This window comes from Oryctolagus cuniculus, chromosome 17 (genome assembly GCF_964237555.1).
Source record: "Oryctolagus cuniculus chromosome 17, mOryCun1.1, whole genome shotgun sequence".
Taxonomy (NCBI): Eukaryota; Metazoa; Chordata; class Mammalia; order Lagomorpha; family Leporidae; genus Oryctolagus; species Oryctolagus cuniculus.
The window spans coordinates 60,357,132-60,377,851 of NC_091448.1; the positions used below are offsets into that span (position 1 = coordinate 60,357,132).

Below are 20,720 nucleotides of genomic sequence, written 5' to 3' on the forward strand. Positions count from 1 at the left end.
GAGGCAGGTGCAAGGGCTTGGAGCAGGACCACAGCAGAGCCCTGCTGCCCACCCCTCACCTGCCCTGGTCCCCTCAGGCAGGCTTGGTCCTGCCCAGAGATGGCCGAGGAGATGCTCAAATCCCTCGGTAGCCCCCATCTTTCAGGAAAGCTGCATGGCCACTTCTGGTGCTGGGGCCCTCCAGTGCGGGGAGGGCTCCCAGGCAGCACAGGTGAAGCCAGAAGGATGCCCTTTCCTCATGCTCGGGCCTCTGCCAGGAGATGTGTGAGCAGTGGGCCCCAGAGAGGATCTCCAGCCCTGGGCCCATCAGAGAGTGACTTAGACCCAAGCCCATGCCCCTGAGACCTCCCCCTTCGCCTGCTGCATAACCAGCTCCTGCACTGGCTGTCTCCAGGGACGGCCAGGTGAGCTGCCTGTCGCTCTGCCTCAGGACTGCCTACCGCAGGCATGTGTGGCTCTTCTCGTTACTACTGTGACAGCCGGGTGGGGCTCCCTGGGGCTCTGTCCCTGGGGACCCCTCGGAGTCCCAGGGATGCGAGGTGTTCCCAGCTTACCTCACTGCATCTTATAACTATACAAAGTAAATCAATCCCCTGCAGGCTCTCCCTCTTTCTCTCATCTCCTTACCACATCCTCCCTGAATTCGCTGACAAGGGAGTCATTGTCTGCGAGGTAAATATCCAAACTTAACACATTTCCTTGTGGAAAATGGAATTAAAAGATGAGTTTGTTTTGGTAGAAAAATAATTTGAAATCCATGCACAGCAGGGGGCCTTCAAAAATTCAATGAAAATGCCTATTATGAACAAACTATGTAGGCCGGCGCCGCGGCTCACTAGGCTAATCCTCTGCCTTGCGGCGCCGGCACACCAGGTTCTAGTCCCGGTCGGGGTGCCGGATTCTGTCCCGGTTGCCCCTCTTCCAGGCCAGCTCTCTACTGTGGCCTGGGAGTGCAGTGGAGGATGGCCCAAGTGCTTGGGCCCTGCACCCCATGGGAGACCAGGATAAGTACCTGGCTCCTGCCATCGGATCAGTGTGGTGCACCGGCCGCAGCGCGCTGGCCGCGGCGGCCATTGGAGGGTGAACCAACGGCAAAAGGAAGACCTTTCTCTCTGTCTCTCTCTCTCTCTCACTGTCCACTCTGCCTGTCAAAAAAACAAAACAAAAAAAAAACAAAAACAAAAACAAAAAAAAAACAACTATGTGTAGACTTCAAAAATACTTTGTGGAGTCAGTGCTGTGATGCTGCAGGTCAAGCCACTGCTTGGGATGCCAGCATTCCATAGCAGAGTGCTGGTTCCAGTCCTGGTTGCTCCACTTCTGATCTAGCTCCCTGCTAATGTGCCTAGGACAGCAGTGGAAGGTGGCCCAAGTGACTGGGCTACAGCCACCCATGTGGGAGACCTGGATGGAGCTCCAGGCTCCTGACTTCAGCTTGGACCAACCCTGGTTGTTGCAGCCATTTGGGGAGGAAACCAGTAGATGAATGATCTTTATCTCTGTTTCTCCACTCCCTCTTCTCTGCCACTCTTCCTTTCAAAACAAATAAGTTGATCTTTAAAAAAAAATGCACCCCAATAAAGTCATCTTTTAATTCATTTTCCCCACAGACTTTTGGAATTGCTCTCAACATGCCTTATAGACCATGTTAAAAATTTCTGCTTTCATTGCTGATCTTTTTTTTTTTTCATTTCATTTACTTATTTGGAAGGCAGAGGGACAGAGAGACAGATACAAAGAGATCTCCCATCTGCTGGTTCACTCCCCAGATCCCTGCAACAGCCAGGGCTGGAAGTTGGGAAGCCAGGAGTTGGAAACTCAAGTCTGGGTCTCCTCTGCGGTGGGCAGGAACCCAACCAATTGAGCAACTACCTGCTTCCTCCCAGGGTGCACATTAGCAGGAAGCTGGAATTGGGAGCAGAGCCAGGACTCCAATATGGAATGAGGGTACCCAAGTGGCATCTTAACTGCTGTGCCAAGCACCTCGCCCCCATTTTTCAGATCAGTTTTTAAGTCTGGCATCACTTGGAGCAGCTGTTTAACCTGACGGTGAAGATGTCCGCACCTCCCATCACACTGCCTGGATCCAGGGCAGACCTTGGGAGACAGCAGGGATAGCTCCAGTAATTGGGTTCCTAGCACTCTCACGGGAGACGTGGATTGAGTTCCAGGCTGCTGATGCTTCCGTAGTTTCAGGTACTGGTGGGGAGTGAAATAGCAGGTGAAAGTGCTCTTCTTCTGTAGAGCTCTTCTGCAGAGCCTCTCAAGTAAAATAAACTACGTTTGGCATCATTCTATTTCCATTGTGGCTCATTTACTGTAAGTCACAGTTTTCTTTTAAGACGAAGAATAGTGTGGGTCAACTTTAGGAAATTGGCTAAGTATTAGTAACAGGCTATGGCAACAGCTGTGAAAAGAGGACTGCAATGACTAAAATCTGAGAAACTAGGAGTGCAGAGAAGAGGGTGGCATGGGAGAGACGAGTGATGGAACTGGCACAAGGTGGGAAGTGACTGGGCACCGGCCAAGGTGCCGAGCCTCAAGGAGGCTGCGAGGTCCCCTGCAAGCCCTTGACAGGTCAGCCTCAGTCTCACTGTTCCTCCTGACCACCCATTACTGTCCCCCCCAGCCCCCATGGTGACTTCAGAGCCACCACCCCAATGGTGAATGTGGATCATTAGTGTGCTGACTGTTCCCAGGGGCTGTTGTCTGCCTGCCTGCCTGCCTGTCTCTCTCTCTCTCTTTCCCCCTAGCTCACCCTTGTCTCCCCAGGACCTGGCACACTGCCTGGCTAGGACCAGGTACTAGCTATCTGTCAGGTGAATAACTGGGTGAAGGGCTCTCTGAATAGAGATAAGGAACACAGATAGGCAGGCAAAGACACAACTCGACTTGCCACAAAGCCTAAGGACAGGGACAGCAGCTGGAGTGAGGTCAGCACCCATCTGTACAGCATATCTTCCTGCACCCCATTTGGGTTGAGTCCTTTCAACAAATTCCTCTGCTTTTCCCCTAGACCGGAGTTAAAATCTCTAAGGAATTTTAAAACATTGCCTTGCAAGTGCTCACTGTATCTGCAATTTATCAACTCTTTCCCAGTCCTGAGCTTTTTTTTTTTTTTTTTTTTTTTTTTTTACAGGCAGAGTGGACAGTGATAGAGAAAGAGACAGAGAGAAAGGTCTTCCTTTGCCGTTGGTTCACCCTCCAATGGCCACCGTGGCCGGCACATCGCGCTGATCCGAAGCCAGGAGCCAGGTGCTTCTCCTGGTCTCCCATGGGGTGCAGGGCCCAAGCACTTGGGCCATCCTCCACTGCACTCCCTGGCCACAGCAGAGAACTGGCCTGGAAGAGGGGCAACCAGGACAGAATCCAGGGCCCCGACCGGGACTAGAACCCGGTGTGCCGGCGCCGCAAGGTGGAGGATTAGCCTAGTGAGCCGCGGCGCCGGCCAGTCCTGAGCTTCTAACCTGAGAGCTTGCTCCCAAGAATTTTCTCACCTGTGGGCCTGGGGAAAAAATCCTTATTTATTTATTTTACACAAATATACAAGCACGGACTCATTAAAATTTCAAACACAGAAGTGTATCCAGCAAAAGGAGAAAGCGACCTTGCCCTAATTCTATTTGCTTCTCCAGAGCTGAGGCAGGAAGCAGCTTGATATCATATACCCAGTATGTTCTTAAAATGAATTCTCTATGCTCACTTAGAAATCTACACATTTCTTAATATAAATATTATTATGCCATTATATGCCTACTTAAAAACATGGGTAGCATTTTTTAAGACAAATCAAAGGTATCCATAAGCTACATTTTTCAAGTTTTTCTTTATTAGAGAGAGAGTGCTCCCACCCACTGGCTCACTCCCCAAATACCTACAGTATTGGGGCTGGACCAGACCAAAGCTGGAAGTCAGGAACTCAACCCAAGTTTCCACACGGGTAGCCGGGACCCACGTACTTGAGCCACCCCTTGCTGCCTCCTAGGGTGTGTATTAGCAGGAAGCTAGAATCAGGAGCAGAGGCAGCACTCAAAGCCATCACTCTGATATGGGATGTGGGCATCCCAAACAGTGTCATAACCCACCGAGACAAACCCCCACCCTTGTAAGTCTATGTTTTGATAGATTTCAGAAGCTTGCCACACAAAAAAAGCTTTACTAATTTGTGTTCCTATTAGTTATGGTTGCCAGTGCTCATGTCTGCATAGTCTGTTTTTGCTGGATGTTATTTATGTTTTCAATTCTTGCCAATATGTTTCACGAGAAATGCTATTTCATTTGTACTGATTCCGCATTTCCATGATTATGATTGAGCTTACCATTATATGTTTATTGGGCTTCTACGTATCTTCCTATGGGAATTTCCTGCTCATAACCTTTGCCAAGTTTTCTTTTATGTATTTGTCTTTTTCTAATTGGTTTGGACCAACTCTTCATTTATTACAAAGAGTAATCTTTCTGATACGGGTGTTGCCTGTATTTCCTTCTGTCTGCCACTCACCTTTTAATGTACCAGGGTTTTTTTTGTTGTTGTTGTTTTGTTTGTTTGTTTGTTTGTTTGTTTTTACAGGCAGAGTGGACAGTGAGAGAGAGAGAGAGACAGAGAGAAAGGTCTTCCTTTGCCATTGGTTCACCCTCCAATGGCTGCCGTGGCCGGCGCACTGCGGCTGGCGCACCGCGCTGATCCGATGGCAGGAGCCAGGTGCTTCTCCTGGTCTCCCATGGGGTGCAGGGCCCAAGCACTTGGGCCATCCTCCACTGCACTCCCGGGCCATAGCAGAGAGCTGGCCTGGAAGAGGGGCAACCGGGACAGAATCCGGCGCCCCGCCCGGGACTAGAACCCGGTGTGCTGGCGCCACTAGGCGGAGGATTAGCCTATTGGGCCGCGGCGCCGGCCGTACCAGGTTTTTAATGTATATACAGTCAAATGTGTCATTCTTTCTCTTTGTAGCTTAATGCAATCTTTTTTAAAAAAAATTATTATTTTTATTTATTTGAAAGAAAGAGTTACAGAGAAAGGTAGAGAGAGGTCTTTCATCTGCTGGTTCACTACCCAAATGGCAGCAACAGCCGGATTTGGGCCAATCCAAAGCCAGGAGCCAGGAACTTCTTGTAGGTCTCCCACGTGGATGCAGGAGCCCAAGCACTTGGACCATCCTCTGCTGCTTTTCCAGGCCATAGCAGAGAGCTGGATAAGAAGTGGAGCAGCAGGGACTCTAACAGGTACCCATATGGGATGCCGGCGCTATAGGCCAGGGCTTTAACCTGCTGTGCCACAGCGCTGGCCCCAAGCTTAATGCAATCTTTCGTGTAATCTTGGGAGACAGGGGAAGTTGTCTTTAGCCAGGAAGGGAAAGAATGACACCTTTGATTCTCTGTTTAATATATGTATATAGAAATATATATATAATATATAAAGCATAAATAAAATATACAAATATATGACATTTATGTGTATACATAATGTACATTAATGTATATTAAATGTATTATATATAATGCACATTGATGTATATAAAATGCATAAATATATACACTTCAAATGCTCTCTATACACATCTATGGAATCTGTGTGCTTGTTTTAATTTAATTTTAATTCCCATACCCCAGCAACCCTATGAGGTGTGTACTATTATTATGCCCATTTTATAGACGAGACCAAGGGACAGAGAAGTCAAGCCTGAGCAATCCACCTCTCATGCCTGGCTCTAATCCATATCTTATTTTGACTTAGTATTACTTCATACAACTCTTTATCCCTACATATTATAAAAGCCACAAAAATTACAACAGTGTAATAATGGCACAGAAATAGCCCCTATATATAAAACTGATAATCCAGAAAAATCCCATAAAATAGAAAAGCTGAAAGAATAAAAAGAAAAAACCATAACAAGGATTGCTTATAAGTGATATTGGGAAAAAGGTATTATTTTTTAAAAAAATCAGTTTAAATCTATTTTCACCACTGTACACCAAATTAAATACCATAAGGATAAGAACTTCAATCTCTAAACTAAGAATAATAATGGACAACAGAGACAGATTTGACCATGTTAAAATATAAAGTCCTGGGGCCAGCATTGTGGCATAGCGGGTAAAGCCCCCGCCTATAGCACCAGCATCCCACGTGGGCACCAGTTTGGGTACTGGCTGCTCTGCTTCTGATCCAGCTCCCGTACTAATGCACCTGAGAAAGCAGTGGCGGATGGCCCAAGTGCTTGGACTCCTGTACCCGTATGGGAGATCTGGAACAAGCTCCTGGCTCCTGGATTTGGCCTGGTCTAGCCCTGGTCATTGCAGCCATTTGGGGAGTAAACCAGCAGATGGAAGATTCATTCTCTCTCTCTCTCTGCCTCTGCCTCTTCTTCTCTGTAACTCTTTCAAATAAATAAATCTTTAAATATATATATATATATAATGACTGCATGTTTCTATTTTTTTATTTATTTGAGATGCAGAGAGACAGAGATCTCCATCTGCTGGTTTGCATCCCAAATGCCCACAACCACCAGGCTGAAGCCAGGAGCCCGGAACTCAATCCAGGTTTCACATGTGGCTCAAGTGGTTGGGTCCCTGCCACCCATATGGGAGACCCAGATGGAGTTCTGGGCTTCTGGCTTCAGCCTGGCCAAGCTCCAGCTATTGAGGGCATTTGAGGAATAAACCATAGGTTATGAACTTTCTCTCTCTCTCCCTCTCTCTCTATCCTCCCCTGACTCTCTCCCTCTCAAATAAATGAGAAATAATTATGAAACTATATGCTAACATTTTTTAAAGTATGCTATAATAATATCTAATTACAACAGCCAGAAAAAGCACAGAAATTTCAGCAGTTGTTGCAGGGTGTAGGATTGAATCCCTATTTTCTCTAATTTCCAAATTTGCTGAAATGTTTTATCAGAGTTTATGTCATCTATGTCCTGGGTTGAGAAAGTTACCACCCACCTCTATGATCTTGGCCAACTTACATGGCCTCTTTTCTGCACCTGCTAAGGGCAAGACCCTAAAGGCAGCTACCTCAAGGGGTTATTGCGAGAATCAAATGAGACAGCATTTGTAAAGAGCGTGACTGTTGGATCTGACACACAGGGAACACTCAGAAATGTTATCTTTACCATTTAAAAAAAAAAACAGTAACATATTGGAAAAATAAAATTGGAGAGAGGGAAGGAGCTACTTCACAAGCAGTGGTTTCTTTCAGAGTCCAGCTTTTCACATCAAAGTTTAGTATGGTTAGTCTTGCACTTCCCCTCTACTTCTGGGGTTGTCTCTGCACAGCCGGCACTGACGCATTCACTCCCTTGGCAAGGAAAAGATGAAAGGAAGTGAAACGTGGTCACTCTTAAAGAACCACGAAAGAAGACGGAGTCTCTGGAAGCGTGTCGTCCAAGGAGTCACGCGAGTGAAAAGCCTCAAACTCTCCCCCATGTCTTCAGCCTGGCATTCTAATGGGACCGCATGTCTTGGGTTCCCCCTTAAATACAGCCTCCCTGTACGACTGGGTGAAATATTTTACCCCAACAAGAAATGTCAGTGGGAAAAGGAAATAAAAACCAAAAACTTACTTTCTAGAAGATAGTGAGGTTAAGAGATACGTCAAACTGTCTTGAGCCTTTGGGTGGGTGGAGGAGTTAGGGAAATAGTGTCCAAACAGAAACCACATCATAGATAACCACCCTGAAAAGCCCCGGTCTCTGTCATAGCACTGCCTCACCATGTTGTCATCTGCGGCTGCACAGCCATCTCATTTCAGAACCTGGCACTGGGACACCACCAGACCCCGGGACAGATGAGAGGTCTCTCTCCACCTGCTGATCTCCCTCGGGGCAGATGGGCTTAGAACCTTCCAGGAGCTGAGAACCAGTCAGGTGGGTGGGTAGGCGGATCTCTCCATAGGACTCTGGGCTTCCCACACTTGGCACAAAGAACACACAGGAACAGCCCTCACCCCCTGGGTGGCAGAAATTGGTCCCCACGCTCCCGGGAACCAGTTGCCCCAGAGAGAGGACTTCTTTTCCAAAGAGCTTTACATGCGAACTGGAAGTCAGCATTAACCATCCTTATGTTGCAAGAATGAAAAAAGTGACAGGGAGAAGGACTGCGTCTTCAAGGTGTCAGAAGAGGAGCCGCAAATCTACTTTTAGCCCCCAAAGTGCCGCCTGCAGCGTTAGCTCCTCCAGACCATGCACGGCCAGAGAGGGCACTCCCACCGCCTGGGTCCTATCAGGAATCACCGGGCAAGCCAGACCTCGTCCCTACAGCAGACCCACCTCTCCCGCCACGGACTGCTGACTCCCCAGGTTTTCCATCTCCCTCTTAAATAACAAGCAACTATGTACTCACTGCAGAACCCAAAGCCTGGCGTGCGTGTCTCCGGGGCCGCTGACCAGCGTGGGCAAGCCAGCTGCGCTATTCTGGGTTGCACACTGGCCTGGGAGGAAAACCACACTCCAAGCACTTGGGCAATGCTGCACTCAGGAAACAGGCGGGCTCTGCTCTCCACGCCTCTGCCTCTCCCTCTCTTTTACCGCTCGCTTGCTCCCTCTCTCTCTCTCTTTCTATATCTATCTCCCTTGCTCACACGCATGCACACACATACAAGGTGAAAAATAACATTTCTATCTGACTGGGTCCTGCATCTGAACTTGTATCTCTCCAAAGTTTAAGAATGCAAAGATGCAGGCTTGCTAGCTTCTTGCTGATTGCTCCCTAAGATAGCAAACGGGGGGGGGGGGGGGGGAGAAAACAAACAAACAAACAAATAAGCCAGTGTGGCTTTCAGAGGTGGGGTTTACTCTGCGGTCGCAGGGCCTCTGGCCTCGTGGGTATGAGCTGTAGACAGTTCTGCGCTGGAAAGGGAAGTCAGGTTACAAGCAGGAAGCGTGTCAAGGCAGGCGGATATGGCGAGCCGACTAACGGGATCACAGAGGTAGGGCCTCTGAGCCGCCAAGCCTTCAGTAACGTGCTGCGATTTCTGTTTTTATGCTCAGTAAATATTTTCATACTTCATTTTTAGATTCACAGAGTTACAAGATAATACGGGCACCCCCACAAGCCCTGGGGTCTAGCGTCCTGCTACTATGGACGGCCTACAGTGAGCCCCAGCGATGATAGGACCTGCTACAACCCAGAGCAAAGGCGTCTCGCAGGAAACAGCTGGGAGGAGTTTTGTGAAGGTAAATAAGCTCCGCCTGTCACACCCTCCCTGCACCATGACCCATCATCAGCGGGCCTGGCTGGGCTCAGCCACTGCCATGATTGAGGTTTTCTCTGCGGTGTAATTAAATCACAGGTGTGAAACGCAGCAAAGCAGCTCTACCACTGGGGTGTCAGGGGCATGCAGGGACCTAATTCATCCAGGTGCCCTCCCCCCCCGCCCCAGCTCATGGCACCAGGGCACAGACGAGGGAGATGGCCGTGGGCAGGAGTCTGAACAGGATAGAGAAACTCAACTGTGCTTAAACAAAATGGTGAAATTATTGGCTCGATGAACTGGAAAATCTAGAGAATTCAAACGGTCTGTAAGCCCATGAGACCTTGACATTCAAACGACATCATTAAGAACTGCTGTTTGTTATCACCTCTCAGCGCTACTCAAACCCAGGTGGTTCTTGGGATGGCAAAACCTTTCCCCAAAAGTCTGAGTTATAACCCAACAGTGCCCTGGACCATCAAGCCTTCCGCGTGACCTTGTCTTACTCCCTCAGTTAGACTATAAATCCATAAATAGAGGCAGACGCACACAATGTTAACAATGTTTATCCCTCAGACTGTAGGTCACTTCTTTTTTAAATTCACATTATAACTGCTAAATTTTCTTTTAAAAAAGGGAGTATTATTAAATTATACAAATTATTGCATGCAAAAGAGATCCTACTCATAAGAACAAAAATATTTTAAGTATAAACAAACTCAGTAAGAATATTATAATCACCTCAAGAAAATTAACAACATTTCACAGAAAGACAAAAAAGGTTGGATGAAAAAAACATAACATGTTCTTCCAACAAGCCAAATATTCACTCTCCACAAATAAATCTATAAACATGTTGTAATTCTAATAAAAATTCAAGCAGGATTAGAAGTGTGAAGAAAATTCTTCATAAAATTATCCTGAAATCCCTCTGGTAGAATAATTGATTCTTCTGGATGGAAGCCTTAGAATAACTGGTTCCTCTCTATAGAAAAAAATCCTTTTATAAAATGAAAGAGAACTTGTACTACCAAATATTAAAATAGAACAGAAAAGTAAAATAATTACAACAGAGTGGTTCAGGAATAGAAAGAAGATCAGCGACTCATAACAAAGCACTGAAATAAGAATTTACAACAAAGAGGGCATTAGGATAAAGGATGGATTTTTTTTTCACTTTGTAGGGTGAATATTTTTGATAAATGAACAGGAAACAAATGATTTTTTTTCTAGTCCTACCACCTTATAGCCAAAGGAAGAAAAAAAATACAGCAAAAACAGTTAAAAATGGATTGTTTTTTTAAAAAAGAAATGACATTCAGAAACTTGATTAATCATTCATTTAGAAAAAAATGCTCCTACTCATTTCATGTACCCAAATGGATTCTGATGGAATAGAGATTTAAGGAGGAGAAAACAAAAAGTATTCAAGAATTAGAAGAAAATATGGTGGGTTATATATCTTATAACACAGGAAATATCACTGTGTCCATGTGCAAAGCCACAATACATAAAGAAAAAAACTACATTTGGCTAACTTGAAAGCTAAAAATCTCTGAAAATAATAAAAAAAAAAACTTAAAAAAATAAGTGCAAATGACAAGATGAGACAAACACCCAGTATAACCTTAGGTTCAGTTATTCCATTTGTAGAAATGTAGCCTATGACAAAGATGAAGAATGAGGGGCCGGCTTGGGGCACAATGGGTTAAGGCTCTGTTTGCAACACCGTCATCCCATACAGGAGTGCAGTTCAAGTCCTAGCTGTTCCACTTCAGATCCAGCTCCCTGCTAATGAACCTGGGAAAGCAGCAGAAGATGGCCCAAGTGCTTGGGCCTCTGCACCTATGTGGGAAACCTGGAAGAAGTTCCAGGCTCCTGGCTTTGGCCTAGCCTAGCCCTGGCCACTAAGGCCTTTTGGGGAGTGAACCAGCAGATGGAATCTCTCTCTCTCTTTCTCTCTCTCTTCTCCTATCTCTCCCCTTCTATCTCTTTCTCTCTTTATGTAGCTCTGCCTTTCAAATAAATAAAAAAACTTAAAGAAAATCATGAATTAACACAAAGTTGTATGAGTAAGAGTGGTGAGCTGATCCTTGATTATAACAGCAATGATCATAAAGGAAATAATTAAAAGTCTAATTGGTTAGATTATGACATATCCACATAATTAAACCTTATTTAGCTGTTAAAAGTGATACTATACCAAAAATACTAGCAGCATATATAAAGGATTATATATCATGACCTAATGGGATTTATTCCAGGAATTCAAGGTTGACCCCACATAAGATCATCAATCAATGTAGCACACCATTCTGAGTAAAGGACAACACCAATTGATCATCTGAAAAGATGGTGAAAAGGCATCTGACAAAATCCAACCAATTTCATGATAATATCACTCAATAAGGGAGTGAGCATTTGGCACAGCAGTTCAGACACCACTGAAATGCCCAAATCTCATACATATCACAGTGCCTGGGTTTGAGTTCCAGCTCCACTTCCAAATCCAGCTTCCTGTTGGTGCACACCCTGGGAGACAGCAGTGATGGCGTAGGTGGTTGGAGCTGATCACCTATGTGGGAGACCTGGATTGGGTTCCTGGCTCCTGGCTTCAACCTGACCCAGTCCTGGCTGTTGTGGACATTTGGGGAGTGAACCAGCAAATGAATGGAGGATACTTCTTTGTCTGCCTCTGTCTCCATCTCTGTCTCTCTGCCTTCCAAATAATAAACAAATGCATTTTTAAAATTTAATTAATTATAGTAAAACACTTCAATGAACTAAGAACAAAAGGGATAAATGATAACTACAAACACCCACAACTAATGTCATATTTAGCGTGAAAATCAGAAAGCTTTCCTCTTAGATCAGAAAGACAAGCATGTCTCTGCTTTCATCACTGCTAATCAACATTACACTGGATCAGGCTTTAGCCAGGGCAATTAAATAAAAAAAGAAAAAATACAGATTAGTAAGAAAGTAAAACTACCTGTATTAATAGATGACATATGGAAAACCCTAAGAACTCTTACAACAAAAACTAAGAGCATTATAGTAAGTAGGTTTAGCAATGATACAGAATACAAGATTAATATACAAAAATTAATTTCTAGATACTTGCAATGAACAATCTGAATATTTTAAGAACACAATCCCTTTTACAATATCTTGAAAAAGAATAGAATACTTGAGTACCTTTAACAAGTAAGTGCAATATTTATGCAGTAAAATTACTGTATAATCCATCATAAAACATCATCATAAAAAGTCAAATAAACACACAGACAACTCATGTTCATGTATTATAAGACAATTTTAAAATGGCAATACTCCCTAACTGATTGTAATCCCTACCAAATTGCTAGCTACCGTCTTTTGTGGAGATTGACAAGCTACTTTTGTAATTCACATGGAAACACAAGGGCCCAGAAAAGCCACAACAATCTTCGTTTTTCATGAACAAAGTTGGAAGACTCACAGTTCCCCAATTTCAAAATGTACTGCAAAGTTACCACAATGAAGACTGTGGTCTTGGCATCAACAGAACAGAACTAAGAGTCCAGAAATTAACACAGGCATTTATAGGGAGTTGGTTTTGACAAATATGCCAAGATAATTCAATGGGAAAAACAGCTTTTTCCAATAAATGGAGTTTGGCTAGCTGAATATTCACATCCAAAAAATGAAGTTAGATTCCTACCTCATACTGTGTACAAAAAATCACCTCAAAATAGAAAAGCTAAAATGAAAACTCAGAAGAAAACATAGGTATAAAACTTCACCACCTTGGGTTATATCATATTGTCTTAGATATGACATCAAAAGCATAAGCAACCAAAGATGAACCAGACAAATTGGATTTCATAACAACTTTTGTGACCCAAAAGGCACTGTCAGGAAAAATTAAAAGAAAACCCAACAGAATGGGAGAAAATATTTGCAAATTATTTGACAAGGTTCTATTATGCAGAATATATAAAAGAACTATTACAGGGGCCGGCACCATGGCATAGTAGATTAAGTCACCACCTGTGGGGCTGGCATCCCATATGGGCACCAGTTTGAGTACCAAATGCTCCACTTCCAATCCAGCTCCCTGCTGATGGCCTAGGAAGGCAGTGGAAGATGGCTCAAGTACTTAGGCCCCTGCACCCACGTGGGATACCCAGAAGAGGCTCCCAGCTTTCAACTGGCACAGCCCCAGCCGTTGTGGCCATCCAGGGAGTGAACCAGCGGATGGAAACCTCTCTCTCTGTCTCTGTCTCTCTCTCTGTCTCTGTCTCTCTCTCTCTCTCTGCAACTCTGCCTCTCAAATAAATAAATCTTAAAAAAGGACTGTTGGGGCTGGTGCCGTGGCTCAGTGGCTTGCGGTACTGGCATCCCATATGGGCACCAATTCTAGTCCCGGCTGCTCCTCTTCCAATCCAGCTCTTTGCTGTGGCCTAGGAAAGCAGTGGAAGACAGCCCAAGTCCTTGGGCCCCTTCACCCATGTGGGAAACCAGGAGGAAGCACCTGGCTCCTGGCTTCAGATCAGCGCAGCTCCAGCCATTGAGGCCATTTGGGAGTGAACCAACGGATGGAAGACCTTTCTCTCTGTCTCTCTCTCTCACTGTCTGTGGCTCTACCTCTCAAATAAATAAAGAAAATCTTAAAAAAGAGAAAAGGAACTGTTACAACTCAATAATAAAAATATAAATAGTCCAAATAAAAAATGGGCAAATGGTATGTGTGGGTGTTTAGCCTATGGGTTAAGACACCAGTTTAGACACCTGCGTCTCATATCAGAGAACCTGGGTTCGATACTCAGTTCCAGTCCTTGATTCCGGCTTTCTACTAATGCAGACCCTGGGAGGCAGCAGTGACGGCTCAAGTAATTGGGCTGCTGCCTACACATGGGAGATCTGGACTGAGTTTTGCTCTTGTGGGCATTTGGGGAATGAATCAGCAAGATTGGAGCTCTTTCTTTGTCCCTCTACCTCTTAGATAAGTAAATGGACATACACAAAATTTTAATAAAACATTGGCAAAGGATCTGAGTAGATTTCACCAAAAAAAATACATAATATAAATGGTCAAAAGTATGAAAAAAGAGGCTCAATAACATCAAACATTAGAGAGATCAATCTGTAGACATTATGCAGATCAAAATCACAATAAGATACCACTTCTGCACCTACTCAGAAAGCTATAACCCCAAAAAGAGGCAGTAAGAGGTGCCAGGGTTGTGGAACTGCAGGTTAAGCCATGCCACCTACAATGCCAGCATCCTATACTGCTGTGCCAGTTCTGATCCAGGTTCCTGCTAATGCACCTGGGAAGGCAGCAGCACCTGCCACCCATGTGGGAGACCCAGACGGAGTTCCTGACCCCTGGCTTTAGCTTGGGCCAGACCTGGCTGTTGCAGCCATTTGGGGAGTGAACCAGCAGATGAAAGATTCTCTCTCTCTCTCTCTGTCGCTCTGCCTCTCAAATAATCCTGGAGGGGGGGGGGGAGAGAGAAATGAGCAATGGCAAGGATGTGGGGAAACGGGAACCCTCATAACGCTTACAGGTATGTAAACTGGGCAGCCACTGTGAAAAACAGTTTGGCAGTTCCTCAAAGAGTTAAATACAGGGCCAGCACTGTGGTGTGCTAGGCTAAGCCTCTGCCTGCAGCACCAGCATCCCATACAGGTGCTGGTTCTATTGCTTGCAGCTCCTCTCCCAATCCAGCTCTCTGCTATGGCCCGGGAAGGCAGTGGAGGATGGCCCAAGTTCTTGGGTACCTGCACCCACATGGGAGACCTAGAAGAAGCTCCTAGCTCCTGGCCTTGGATCAGCTCAGCTCTGGCCATCGTGGTCATTTGAGGAGTGAACCAGCAGATGGAAGACCTCTCTCCCTCTCTCTTTCTTCCTCTGGCTCTACCTATCTTTGCAACTCTGTCTTTCAAATAAATAAAATAAATCTTTAAAAAAAAAAAAAGACAGTATTACTCATCATTGAAAAGGAAGTACAAAAAGAGAATAAAGAAGTGCTGATATAGCATGGATGAACCCTGAAAACACGATGACAACTGAGGAAAAGTGCAATGCAAAAGGCCACAGATCCCACAAGTCCACTTCCACTAAGTGTCCAGAGAGGCAAATCCATAGAGACCGAGAGTGGACTGTGACGGTCACGGAGTGAAGCAAATAGGAGGCCGGCGCCGCAGCTCACTAGGCTAATCCTCCGCCTAGCGGCGCCGGCACACCGGGTTCTAGTCCCGGTCGGGGCGCCAGATTCTGTCCTGGTTGCCCCTCTTCCAGGCCAGCTCTCTGCTGTGGCCCGGGAGTGCAGTGGAGGATGGCCCAAGTGCCTGGGCCCTGCACCCCTGGGAGACCAGGAGAAGCACCTGGCTCCTGCCATCGGATCAGCACGGTGCGCCGGCTGCAGCGGCCATTGGAGGGTGAACCAACGGCAAAGGAAGACCTTCCTCTCTGTCTCTCTCTCTCTCACTGTCCACTCTGCCTGTCAAAAATAAAAAATAAAAAAAAAAAATAGGAGACAGCTGTGAACAGCATGGGGGTGATAAAAAATGTTCTGCAATTTGAAGGTGGTGATTGCTGCACAGCCTTACACATATGCAAAAAATCACTGCATCATATACTTTAAGAGTGTGAATTTTATCTCAATTAAAAAAAAGATTTTTTATTTGAAAGGCAGAATGACAGAGAGAGAAGGAGAGACAGAGAAAGAGAGAGACAGAGAGATCTCCTATCTGCTAATTCATTCCCAAATGGTCACAATGGCCAGAGGTGGGCCAGGTGGAAGCCAGGAGCCATGAAGTTCATCCAGGTTTCCCATGTGGGTGGCAGGGGCCTGAGCACATAGACCATCCTCTGCTGCCTTCCCAGACACATTAGCAGGAAGCTGGATCAGAAGTGGGGCAGCCAGGACTTGAACCAGTGCTCTGATAATGGGATACCAGTGCCCTAAGGCTGTGGCTTAACCCACAGCACCACAATGCCCTTTATCTCAATCTTTAAAGTGATAACTGTGGAGCCGGCACTGTGATGTCACCCCCAGTGCTGGCATCCCATATGGGCACAGATTCAAGTCCCGGCTGCTCCACTTCCCATCCAGCTCTCTGCTGTGGGCTGGGAACGCAGTAGAAGTCCTTGGGCACCTGAACCAACATGGGAGACCTGAAGGAAGCTCCTGGCTCCTGGCTTCATATTGGCACGGTTCTGGCAGTGCGGCCATCTGAGGAGTGAACCAGTGTATGGAAGACTCTCTCTCTCTCTCTCTCTCTGCCTTTCAAATAAGTAAGATGGAAGATTTAAAAAAAAAAAAAAAAAAACCCTTTTGTTAAGAACAGTTATCTCTGGGTAGTGACATACTAGGGAATTTTAATTTTGTTTATGCTTTTTAAATCTTTCTGTACTATGACAGTTTCACAGTTTTAAAGCTTCTACTTAAGCATAATGATATTTCCTGACAGCATCACACTCTGTAACTTCACAGTGTGCACTGCAAAAAGTTAGATTCTACCTGATTATTTCTCACTGATAAATAATTAAACCCTGGATGCAACTTCCTTTGTAGAGTCTTTGAAATCTCTCTTCCTGGGCTCCCCACAAACAGGGTAAAACAGCTGTGGCATGTGGAGGTGCTCATCTGTGTGGAGGCCGGGCAGGATCGGGGTGGCCAAGCTCCAGGAGCTGGATGGATGATTCCTGTCTAATGCTCTTCATTGCAGGGAACCTCTGTGTGGGCTGAGTCCCTCAGTGCCTCAGTGGGAAACCTGCCAGCTCCCCACAGAACAAGAATTTCCAAAACCTTGGCCAAAAATCAAAGCTTAAAAATGCTCGGTTTTGCTCTTGGAAAATAAATTTATCAGCCCTAAAAATAACTAGGACAAAGCCAACAGAGGAAAGTGACTCTGAATGAGTTTCAAGCAGATGTTCGACTAACTTCTGCAAAGACTGTCAGAAGAAGAAGTCTTCAAGACTCCTGCCTTACAGCACATGGGTATCCAGGAGAATCAGAAATGGATGCGGGATAAAGGACATACTCCCGGGGCAAAGGAAAAAAAAAAAAAAAAAAAAGGAAAAATCCTTATGGACTTCTGAGTTTCACTTAGCCAGCAGCAGATCCAGTGTTTATTACTGGAAAATGGGTATAAGTAGCCATTGTTTATCTGATGGGTTAGCAGGTCATAATAAATACACTCAATACAATCTGAGGAGCTGACACTGTGGAACAGCAGGTTAAAGCCCCAGCCTGCAGTGCCAGCATCCCATATGGGTGCTGGTTCAATTCCCGGCTGCTTCACTTCCAATCTAGCTCCCTGCTAATGCTACTGGAAAAGTGGCAGAGGATGGGCCAAGTTCTTAGGCCCCTGCACCTACGTGGGAGACTCAGAAGAAGCTCCTGGCTCCTGGCTTTGGATAAGCTCTTCTCTGGCTGTTGCAGCCATTTGGGGAGTGAACCAGTGAATGGAAGATTTCTCTCTCTCTCTCTCTCTCTCTCTCTCTCTCTCTCTCTCTCTCTTTGTCTCTACCTCTCTGTAACTCTGCTTTTCAAATAAATAAAATCAATCTTTTTTTAAAAAAGAATTTGAAATCTGATCCAAGCATATAATATGGAAATATATGAGTATACTGCTCTTCTTTGTAATGTCTGCAAAGTCTGACTACAAAACTCATTCCTCCTAAAAGGAACTTGACTTCCATGTCAACCAAACCATCTCTTTAGGTGACTTTTTAATCTTGTTCTAAAGCATAACATTTCACTGTAAGAAATTACACAGAGAGAACTAATTACAGAGGAAAACACTACACTGGGCAGTGGTTAGTGAAATTGACCCTTCCGTGGGCTACCAGACAAGGTTCATGGTGTTCTCCCTATGGAATACAAGGGCAAGGCTCTTTCTGTGGAGGCACAGAGAGGAATAAGAAGTTTGTCAGCATGCAAGTCACAATAGGCTGATGGATTCTATTATGAAAAGTACTGCTAGAGTGCCAGGTGAATTCACACTCCCAAGATCACACAGTGTAACCCTGAGAGGCCACGTAAGGACAAGGCGTGTCGGCTCTGGCTAGAGGGCTGGACCTGCCTGCTGTCCTCCCAAGCCCACCCTCTGCTTCTGAGTTGGCCACCTGCCACCCACACTATCTATACTCCCTTCAGGCTGCCTGCATAGATTTGCATTTGTTTAATTGGCCAGGAATAGGAAAGCAGCCACCCTTTTGATTCCAAAGCAGATGTGAAACTAATTTGGGGAATGAACAAGAGCCCCGGAGAGTGACTCAGCCTCAGTCCTCCGCGTGTTCCGTCACCGTTGGGGATGTGCCCATCCACTGATTCTGCTGCCATCAAGACTGGGACTGCACAGTGCCCTTCATGTGACCTTACACTGCGCCCACAACCAGCCTCCTCCCAGGCTCATGTGAAACCCCGGACCCTCCGTCTTCTTGGGTTCCTTCCCATATATGCCTCCCTGATCAGCCTCAATGCCAAATCACCTCATTCCACCAATCTGACCTTTGCAGTCCTCCATCCAGGGACTGCCAGCTCACTCATTTTGCTTTGCTCCCCATGATCTGGGTTTCCAAACTGTACTGAAAGACTCACCTCCCCTAAGGCTGTTTGTCTCTGAGCAATTAATGAAGCTCCCAATGCTTTTACTCTAAGAATTTCTTGGGTTAACTCAGAGGGGAAGGTTAGCTTGACTACGATCATAAGATCCCTATTCTCCAATTCAGTCTTATATTAACAAAGCGAATAGTCTGATCTCAATCTATTTCATTCCTGACTCTTATCTTGTATTTCCAAACTGATTTTGAACAGTCTGTCTTTGTGATGCTGGTTGCTGGGGGGAGGGGGAGAGTGGAAGAGAATGATGTCACTCTTGTTTTCCCAAGCCCCAACAACTGTGAGCGTACTTCTAAAGGTTCACAGAAAACGGAATTAGAAGATAAGCTTATTTTGGGGCAAAACATTGTGAAAACCATTCACAGTTTTTTCATAATATTCATTTCTGTTTACTTGAAAAACTTTTGTTTTTGGAAAGGCAGAGTGACAGGGAGAAGACAAACACAGAGAGAAAGAGATCTTCCATCCATTAGTTCACTCCCCAAATGGAAGCTATGGTCAGGACTGGGCTAGGCTGAAGCCAAGAGCCAAGAACTCCATCTGGCCTCCCACGTGAGTACAGGGGTCCAAGCACTTGGGCCACCTTCTGCTGCCTTCCCAGGTGCATTAGCAGGGAGCTGGATGGGAAGTGGAGCAGCCAGGACAGTGCTTCAATATGGGATCTAGATTACAGGCAGTGGCTTTACCTGCTGCACAAAAATGCCAACCCGAAAGCCCTTTGTATGTGATTTCAAAAATTATTTGCACCAAAATAATCTTTTAATTCCATTTTCCACAGTTTTTTTTTTCTTTGAAGGGCCCTCATATCTTTGAACCTTCCTCTATGTGTGGGAAGGGTCTTCCTTAAGCCCACAGAAAGCAGGAAGAAGAAATGAGTAAGAATAAAAGCAGCAATTAATGAGATGTTTACAAAAAAAAGTCTTGAAGATTTACAAAACTAAAAGCTGGTGTTTTGAAAGGACTAACAAGAATCTCTGGCAAATCTAATCAAGGAAGAAAAAAAGAAAGTATCCAAATTAGAAACAAGAAAGAGGACATAATTACATATATGGAATTGTAAACTAGGCAAAACAGATAATTTTCTGGGAAAACATAGATTACCAAAATTAACTCAAAAGAAAAAACAAACAGCTCAACAGAAAATAGGCAATTCACAAAAGGAAAAATCTGAATGACTAATAAACATATGAAAAGACTGGTCTAGTAACCAACAATCAAGAGCTAAAGCAACAGAATATTTTTATTTTTTATTGTTTGTTTTATTTTTATTTGAAATGCAGAACAACAGAGAGGGAGAGAGAGAGAGAGAGAGAGACAGATCTTCCATCCATCCACTGGGTCACTCCCCTAAATATCTATTACAGCTGGGGCCAGGCCAGGCCAAAGCCAGGAGCTCTGGATTCCATCTGTATTACCCACATGAATGACAGGGACCCAAGTACCTGAGGTATCACCAGCTACCTCCTAGCAGGCACATTAGCAGGAAGCTGGATCATAAGTAGAGCAGAAATTCAAACCCAAGCACTGCAATATAGTACGCAGGTGTCCCAAGCAGTACTGTTTCTTTAAGATTAAAAAAAAGTTTAATGTTGATTTATTTTCATCTGCTTAAAAGGCAGAATAATAGGGAGAGAGAGAAAGATGGAGAGAGAGAGAGAGAGATCTTTCATCTGCTAAAGATGAAAGTTCACTATCCAAATGCCCTCCATATCCAGGGCTGGGCCAGGCCAAACTCGGGAGCCAGCAATTCCATCTGGTTCTCCGGTGTGAGTTGCTTGAGCCCAGTTAGTTGAGTCATCATCTGCTACCTCCCAGGAAGCACTGGCAGGAAGCTAGATCAGAAGCAGAACAGCTGGAACTTGAATAGGCACTCTGATACAGGATGAGGTATTCCAAGCATGGAT

At 45.2% G+C, this 20,720-nt stretch overlaps 1 protein-coding gene across 6 annotated transcripts in view; it reads right to left on the reverse strand.

Annotated features, from left to right (window-relative positions):
• The window catches only part of SPECC1 (sperm antigen with calponin homology and coiled-coil domains 1), a 338,358-nt gene that overhangs the window by 273,632 nt on the left and 44,006 nt on the right, over positions 1–20,720 (reverse strand). Inside the window, exon 1 of one of the 6 annotated variants that reach the window (XM_008270675.4) lies at positions 8,347–8,504. The exons of 3 other annotated variants lie outside the window; for them this stretch is intronic. The gene's annotated coding sequence lies outside the window, so the exon portion shown is untranslated. Of the gene's footprint in view, positions 1–8,346; positions 8,551–20,720 lie in introns of those variants that run through there. 2 more of the 6 variants (XM_051824433.2, XM_070061465.1) reach the window with 2 other exon arrangements.